Source organism: Triticum dicoccoides, chromosome 7A (genome assembly GCF_002162155.2).
Source record: "Triticum dicoccoides isolate Atlit2015 ecotype Zavitan chromosome 7A, WEW_v2.0, whole genome shotgun sequence".
Taxonomy (NCBI): domain Eukaryota; kingdom Viridiplantae; phylum Streptophyta; class Magnoliopsida; order Poales; family Poaceae; genus Triticum; species Triticum dicoccoides.
Genome location: NC_041392.1, coordinates 634,367,778 through 634,376,454, shown reverse-complemented (window position 1 = coordinate 634,376,454; position 8,677 = coordinate 634,367,778). Strand labels below are relative to the sequence as shown.

General features: G+C 43.0%; 1 pseudogene; it reads left to right on the top strand.

Moving 5' to 3' along the window:
* The first annotated feature begins 1,104 nt into the window (after positions 1-1,104).
* On the top strand, positions 1,105-7,248 carry LOC119331511 (annotated as a pseudogene).
* Positions 7,249-8,677: the final 1,429 nt, after the last annotated feature.

The following is an 8,677-nucleotide window of genomic DNA, read 5'->3' as shown; positions in this document are numbered from 1 at the left end:
AGCCATAAACGGTCACATGCGGTTGACAGATGTTTAATTCGCGTGCAGTTAGTGTTTAATGCTTGCAGGCTGTCAATTCACCCAGCATGAAGTCATTGTGTTATTTATCAAGCGTAGCTGCTCAACATGGTATGCTGCCAGTCCTAGGCGTCCTTAGAAATTAATAAGCTTCCGCTTCTTTCTTCGTCCAACCGAGCATCACACATTTAGATAAAAGTACAATATTGTAGTGGAGATCGTTTGAATTCAAAAATCATATGAAAGTACCTTCTAACCTACCCAAGCTTATCATCTAGAGCTATATAACTTTCAGGCATTCTTGGCTCTTTACCCTCATCAGGATCCAGGTCTGTTTCTTGTCTAATCTCCAACGAATCCAATCTAGGTAAACCGTCAAGTCCAATGATCTCAATGAACAACTCAATCCAGAACTCTCCACCAACATTCTAATGTCACGCAGAAAAAACAGAAGTCAGCACATACATGTCCAACAAGGAATTGAATCCAAAGGGTCGAATCGAGGATGAAACTAACCTGCAACTACTGGACGACGTACGCATACGAAATAAATGATACTGTCCCACACCCTGCCTACTAGTATACCTCTGCGCATTCATATACATTACTGGATAGAAATTATTGTATATCATAAATGCCTATATTAAGGCTTTTTTTAGTAATAAATGCCTATATTAAGTAGTAATCTTGATGCGCGGTGTGTGGGCGTCCCAGATTTCGGCATCGCGTGACTCCCCTCTAAATTTAGACTAGCCATAATGGGTAGTAACATAGAGTAGTAACATGTCCATGTTACTACTCTATGTTACTACCTTTATAGTGGAGAGTAATATATATATCATAACATGCAACACTTCATTTATTAGGTTATAGACTCATTTTGTTTTGATATGTTACTCATACTAGCTATGTTACCACATAATTCTTTTTCTTCATTTATTGCTTGCCACATCATTTATTCTATTTAGATACGTGTGATGTTACTACCTATATTATTATGTAGTTTTAAAGAACTCAAGCCCACGAGGCCGATGCGGTTTAACCGACTCCAAAGCTCAGGACAAAATGAGCGAAGCGGCCTGCATCGAAAGAAAAAAAAACAGAAATCAAGCCCGGCCCGAATGAAGCTAGCCCTAGTTCGCAGCTCTCCTCCCATTGAGAATTCTCGCCGGCGGCGGCGGCGGCGGCGGCGTCAGCCATGCCCATGGATGCGGGGAACAACGGGAAACAGCGGCCGCAGGACAAGTTCGACCTCCTTGCGAAGGAGCAAGGGTACCGGAGTCGCGCGGCCTTCAAGCTGCTCCAGCTCGACATGCTCTTCCGTTTTCTCCCGACGGCTCGCGCGGTGCTTGATCTCTGCGCCGCGCCTGGGGGGTGGGTCCAGGTGGCCGTCAGCCGCGCCGCCCCCGGCGCCTTCGTCGTCGGTCGCGCCCATCCGCCCCATCCGCGGCGCTCTCTCTCTCAAGGAAGACATAACTGCCAGTGCCAGGTGCGGCGCCGCCGTGCGGCGGCTCATGGACTCGAGGGGCGTCGCGTCATTTGAAGTCGTCCTCCACGACGGTGTTGGACGAAAGAAAAAGGGAGGAAATCGTTCCGTGTGTGGTGGCACCAGTGCATCGGCTGCGCAGGAGGCCACAGCCACGCAGTCAGCGCTTGTCATGGACGCCGTGCGCCTAGCTACCATGTTCCTCGCCCCCAATGGCACCTTCATCACCAAGGTATGAATGGTGTATTTGTTTTGCGGGGTGAATTCATGATGTGAGGCTTCTTACACGAACATGTGATAAATATGCTTTTTACGTGTTTTGCAGTGTTTATATGTAATAAAAGTTTATCGGATATATTAGCTAGTGTAACTAAGCTTTCATGGTGGATCAGTACTTTACCTAGTGTGATAAACATAGTGGATCATATTTTTTCTGGTAGCTTCTTGGTACTACCTCCGTAACTAAATTTAAGACATTTTTACCATTCAATTTGAACTGAAAAAAGGAGTTACGGAGGTAGATAGTTTTTATGTTGATGCCTTCTTGCAACACTCATTTTCTTAATCTCCATCAGTTCTTCAATCCGTTATGATGCAAATTATGACTCTTGATGTTGTTCCCCTGTGTGAAGTGCACATCTCAAATCAGTTTTTATTCTCTTCAATAGTTCTTCAGGTGTCAAGATTACAAGGCTATAATGTTCTGCCTGAAACAGGTGTGTTTTGATCACAGGTTTTTAAAGTGTTTGTTTTGCTAGTTATTTTATACAAGTTGCTATTAATGCATCAAATGTACCCATTTACAGCTATTTGAGCGTGTTCATCTGAGTAGACCTGTAGCAAGTCGGTCCACGCCTGCTGAAATTTATGTTATCTGTCTGAGATATAAAGCCCCTGCAAATATTCAACCAGAACTTCTTGATTTGAAGCACCTGCACTTGCTGAGTGTGGATGCAGAGAAGAGCAAGCGGTAGGTATTTTTTCCCACATCATTACTGGAATTTGTATTTTTTTTTTGCATATCTTAGTGGCTTATGTTATGTGATATCGTTTGTCACAATATTGTTGCTGGCTGCTGTAAAGGTATGACGCTTCCACGCGAAGGTGTTGGCTTGCCTCACAATGTACTTTGTCATATGGTCTCCGCCATACCTTTGTGGCATCAATAGAATGTTGTGCGCCATCTGACATAGAGGGAGAGTGAGAGGGAGAGGGAGGATGAGCTTATTTGTAAAGTCAGAAAAGCAGTTAACCATGATTATTTTAGAGCAGTAAATAGGCATTAAAAATAGCTGGCATTGCTGTTCTTTTCTTCAGGATCTGTACTTTCAAAGTTTGAATTGTCGTACAGTTTGGTGGGAGGTACACTGTTCTAAATTTGTATCATATACTATTTACGTAGGCAGGAAAGCACAGAATTCTGGAAAACTGGTCTAGCATCAGATTTTATATGGTCTGAGGCCCAGACACCACTAGAGTTTCTTGGTTCCTTTTTGACAATTTCATGTGACGATCCAGCATCTCTGCCTATCAAGAATCATGAGCTTACTACAGATGAGGTAGTGGAGTATTGCCTGCCTAGCTTCTCTTCTGTCTTAGTTATGACCCTGGTTGTTTGTACCTTTGCTGTCTAGCAGATAAAACAACTCTGTGAATATTTGTTTGTGCTACGTGAAAATGGCTACAATCATCTCTTGGAGTAAGTATCTTTCTTCAGTTCCTTTTCTATCTTGTAATTTACTTCTAGATTATGATTATCCAAACATGTCTATTAGTTACGCGTCCACAGAAATTGGTCCTGTCAACCTCATACAAAATTGATTTACAATGTTAGATGGCGCATGCGCGTAAGGAAAGCACTGTCATCATGTTCACAGGTGACACCAAGGACTGATGGGACTGCGACGGACAACAAGGGCAGAGAAGGTGACCAAGTATTACATGAAGTGGAAGATTTGAAGAATGTTTTTGATAGAAAGAGAATAGAGTGAAGTGTCAATCAAGGCCTCATGCAAGGGTATTGCCGTTATGAAATGTAATTGTAATATTTGCTGCGATGTGGGATTAATTTAATTGTCTGCTATATGTCTCTTCATTCCAGGGTAAAGCACACGAGGCATCGGGAATGCAAATTGATGCTGCAGAAGATGGTTATGGTGATCCTGACTTGTTCCCTACTTGTGCTATTGAGGTATCTTGCTGTTTACATAGTCCTATTTGTCTATCTTTGCATCTGCAACATTCCTGCTCCTGAAGTTTTCTCTTCGGCATTAAGCCTTTATTATAACTAAAGAATACCCTGCACGTTGCTGCGGGAATTGATCGCAATATATTTTAGTGATTTGATTGTATGAAACATGCATAGTTGAATTACTAATATATGAACTAAATTTTAAAACAAATTATATATTGTATTTGATTATTGTGTAATCAAAAAATATTTTTAATATAAGTGGCATAATATAATGGAAAACTTTTTCCCATGCATGTTGAGTGGACCTTTGATGAGGTGGCATGTGTGCTGGTGTGGGATGTGTGCATGGGATCAACTAATAATGGAAAACTTTCTCATGCATGTTGTGGTGGGCCTTTGATGAGGTGGCATGTGTGCATGTTAAGATAATAGAGGTAGTGGGTATGGACTATTTAGGTATATAGGATTATAGTCAAATATTACAGCAAAAATAGTCGATTGAGGCGGTTTTATACTAATGTAGCAACGGGTAAAACTCTGGCTACAGATGCTAGATATGGTTTTTGCGCCCGTGTAAGGTGTTGCCATAGCCTCCGTCTCAACATTTGAGATGGGTTTGACAACCGTAGAATCGGTTGATAGACATGGCAAACTCAAATTCAAATCAATCTGCTTGAATTTGAAAATACATTCACAATTTGAGTTAAAAAGTATATGCATTGGGTAGTGGAGGGCATGTACCGCTGGTATCAAAGGTGTTGTAATTGTCATTGAATAAATAAATATAATCGTCATATGCAAGTGTAGCAAAAGCCCACATTTTTATTCCTTGTGAAATGTTATTGCAATTACACTCGAGCATGAGCATGGTTACACTTACACAGTCCCTATTACACTGTCAAGTAAAAGAGTCCACCTAGTAATTTAACTAGCAAGCAGATTGTTCTTGTCCTTCAAGCGAAACACATTGAGCTGCTTCTTATGTTTGTCTTCCTTCAAGCTGAAACTTTTTTTACTCCATAAATCTGAAAGAACAAACAAACAATTGGTTGTGATTAAATAAGCGTTTAGTTAATTACACGGGATCAGCATTTATTGGACAAACGAGTCTATTCTGACTTCAAAGAAGGATTAAACAAACAGCAATGGAAATTGCCACAGTAGAAGAGTGAATGCTTAAAAACCTGAGAACAAATTCGTACAAATATTAAGCATTCTTTTGCCAATATCAAATTGAACTACTACGGAGCAAATAATTTCTCACATTAAGTAAACAAATAGAAGGAAGAATATCATGTTCTACTTGATACTTCTTCGGAATGATAATTACCTGATGTCAGGTACGTGCACATGGCAAAGCAAACGTTTTTTATGGGAATTTTAGTTGACGTGAGGATGGCAATTTTTGTTTACAAGCATGGCAATTTCCTGGCAAAAAATAAACTAAGACAGATTTCCCATGCTTGCCCACTAAAGTTGCCATCCTCGACAAATATAAATTGCCACAAAAAACGTTCATTTTGCCATGTGCACATACCTGACGTTCGGTAGTTATCGGTGTCCTACTTCTTACCAGGACGTGAGGATGACAAGTTAAAAATATCTTTGGCAGATAACTTGAAGTTTTTATGATCCGGATAAACAAGTACAAGTACAAAGGGAAAACAATTTACTGCTGAGACTAAAACTGAGAGGCTATTATGTCCTCAGCAGTTAATCAGCTAGTTGTGGTTGCAGAGGTGAATCTGCTAGGCTGCAGCAGCTACCTCGCGCCATGTTCATCGGCATCTGGGAGATGAATTGCATCAGGATGGAGGCAGTGGATCAAAACCAAAAAAGGAAAGAATCGATGGACTTGAGCCTGGAAGTAGTAATTAGCCACATATATAAACTCCTACTTTTATGTGACTTGCGTGTTTTGTGCTCAGCTGACTTGCACAGAAATACCCCTATTGTTTAGTAATTTGGCCCACAATGGGGAGGACTAACCTCAAAAGTACTAGAAAAGCCCAAATTGCGAATAGGCCTATCCCGACTTCCGCTTCCAGTGGGAACTGCACCGGCTGAACCGGACGCGCTCATCACTCCACGTCGCTGTCGTGCAACGCTTGAGCCCACAGCAGCAGCTGATCACTTGTAAGCTGTCGTGTGCCATGGATGTGATCTGATGGAGGCTGGAACACTGGGGAGCTGGTGAGATGGATCCAGCCACCACTGATGGATCCAGCCACCACTGATGCTGCAAAGTCCTGGATTTGTTTTTGGTTCTCATTAGGAGATCAGATCGTAGTTCCTTCCATACAAGTCGATGGCTATTTAATGGGCATTTGGATAACTTCCTCAAATAAAAATATTTAAAATAGTGGATAACTTATTCCAGTGCGGGTGGGTGTTGTAGAGACGGTTTACACGTCCGTGTATTGGGGGTGTCTCAACAAAGCGTTGGGTGCTGCTTTCCGTTAGAGTTGAAGATATGGTCTTTTTACCCATATCTCGGATCACTGTTTTGTTGCAGTGTAACACAGTTGGGGAAGTGAATCTTGTTCTATCATGATATTTTTATGTTATCTTCCCAGTAGGACATGCCTTTTTTAGCTTCTAGTAGTACTTGTTTAAATATTTTTGTGCTTGTGAGCTCAGTGAGATTTGTGTTTGTGCTTTTTATAGGGTGGAAAAGAACTTCGAGCTGTTGAATCACCACTGCTAGATTCGGAAGAAGACATCAGAAACAGTGAGAACGAAGAAACTCAAGCTTATGAGGACTCTGGTGAGGAAATGGATTATAATCAAGAACAACAGAGGTAAATTTTCAGACACGTACACCCACACATAATACAATAAACAGGTCAGATATAACTTCATATCATTTTCAAGAATTACTGTAAACCCCACTGATATGTAGCAACAACCAGGTATGGCGCTCAGATCAAGGGGACGCTCGATGAAGCTCATGTGCCTTTTGTGACTAAAAATTGTGGAGAAGTCAGACGTCCGAGCAAACGTGCAAAGCAAACCAATCCCTATGACAATACAGAGGTAATATTGACCCTAATTCACATGATCGTTAGCCCCAAGAAGGATTGATAGTAAGAGATGATGTGCCCTGCGAAGGGGTTCCATGTCATTATGGATTGTAACGGGAAGGTATTGGTGAATCCACAGATGAAGGACAACAGGTCTAGCGGGTCGGCTCAGGGAAGAAGGGTGGGCAGTGGAGGCTCCAAAGGAGGGAAAGGGAAGAAGGGCGCTGGTGGCCGGAAAGGAGGCATGCGACGGAAAGCTAGGCAGAAGGCCGGCAAAGCAGAGGAACTGGAAACATGACCCCTGCTGAAATTTCCAGCTAGCCAGCATGTCAGATAGCTAGCTGTTGTTTTTTATACATTGTACTCCCTCTGGCTCTGGAAAGCCCAATAAATTTTCTCCGAAATCAAACGGAGGCTAAAGTTTGTAATAATAATCGTCAACAACTACGCTACTAAATACTCCCTCTGTCTCAAAATTCTTGTCTTAGATTTGTCTAAATATGGATGTAATAAGTCACGTTTTAGTATTAGGTACATCTGCATCTAGACAAATTTAAGACAAGAATTTTGGAACCGAGGAAGTAGATCTCTATCTCTATGTAACATTGACCTTTATCTATTTATAATGTATATATATATATATATATATGTATAGTAAACTGGTATTTGCTTCTACAATTCCAATTATATCAAAACTTTATTTAATTTACACCTGTTTATTACTTCTGGAATTATCTATTTATTGGAACAGATAATACCAGATTCCAGATTCTACTTCTATTAAAAAAGCAAACATTATCTTTCCTAGCCGCACCCCATCTATAATATACACACAACGGCCTGAAAGAATTAGAGCCACACGATTAGACCCACTATTATATCTAGACATCAAAATAACAACTAAGAGCAGCTTGAATCGCTGACTCATTTTGTCCGTGCGTGTCCGTTTTGATTGGGGGGAACAGAAAAGTCGGCCCAATGCACCGACTCAAACGGACGCGCGTATGCTTTTTGTCCGCTGCCGATCCATTCCTGATCTAATTTTGAGCCTCATTTGCGTCGGCGCGGACACGAAGCGAACGTGCGCGGAGCACGCCTAGTCCTCCTGGCTCGCTAGCCGTCGGTACATTGGCAATCCTCTCCCTCCCCATATCGAGAGCAAACCCTCGCCCGCCCCTGCCCCGTCGCCCTCGCCGCCCATTTCCCGTGCCTCTGCCAGCAGCTGGTGCCGACACCCCCCAACACCACCACCTCCCACGTCGCCGCCACCACCGCCTCGCTACCGGGGCATCGAAACTTCCTACCCCACCCCCTGACATCGCGGCGAGCAGGAAGCCGCCTCCCTAAGCCCGGCCAGCTCCTTCGTCCGACAACGCCCGCTGTCCTGACGCCGCCAGGCCAGCCAGCTGGTCCAAGGGAGGCGCGTGTCTCTTCACCGGCCAGCTTCTTCGTCGACGCCCGCAAGTTGTTTGACAGTTTGCCAAGGTACAAAATGGACTCTGCCGACGAGTACTTTTTCCACATTTTCCTTTGCGACTCCGACGATTCCTCGTGTGATGATGATGAGGAGATCTTGGCTGCCGTGTTGGTCCATGACCACCTTAATAGGCAGTGGTCGTTGTTTCGTGGCTTGATCCCATGGCACCTTCTAGCGTTGAATCACAACCGAGAGAGTGGCCATTTCCTTCTTTGGAAGGACTACTTTGACACAACCAACCCGCTGTCCAAACATCAGAAATTTCGGCGGCGTCTCCGTATGGGCAGGCATATTTTCAACCGTATTAAAGAGGGGGTGGTCAGATACATAATTATTTCAAGTGCAACGAGGATGCCCTTGGAAAGATTGGCTTCTCATCTTATCAGAAATGCACTGCAGCCATCCGGATGCTTGCATACGGAGTGCCTGGTGATCTCATTGATGAGTATGTCCGTATGAGCGAGTCTACATGCCTCCAT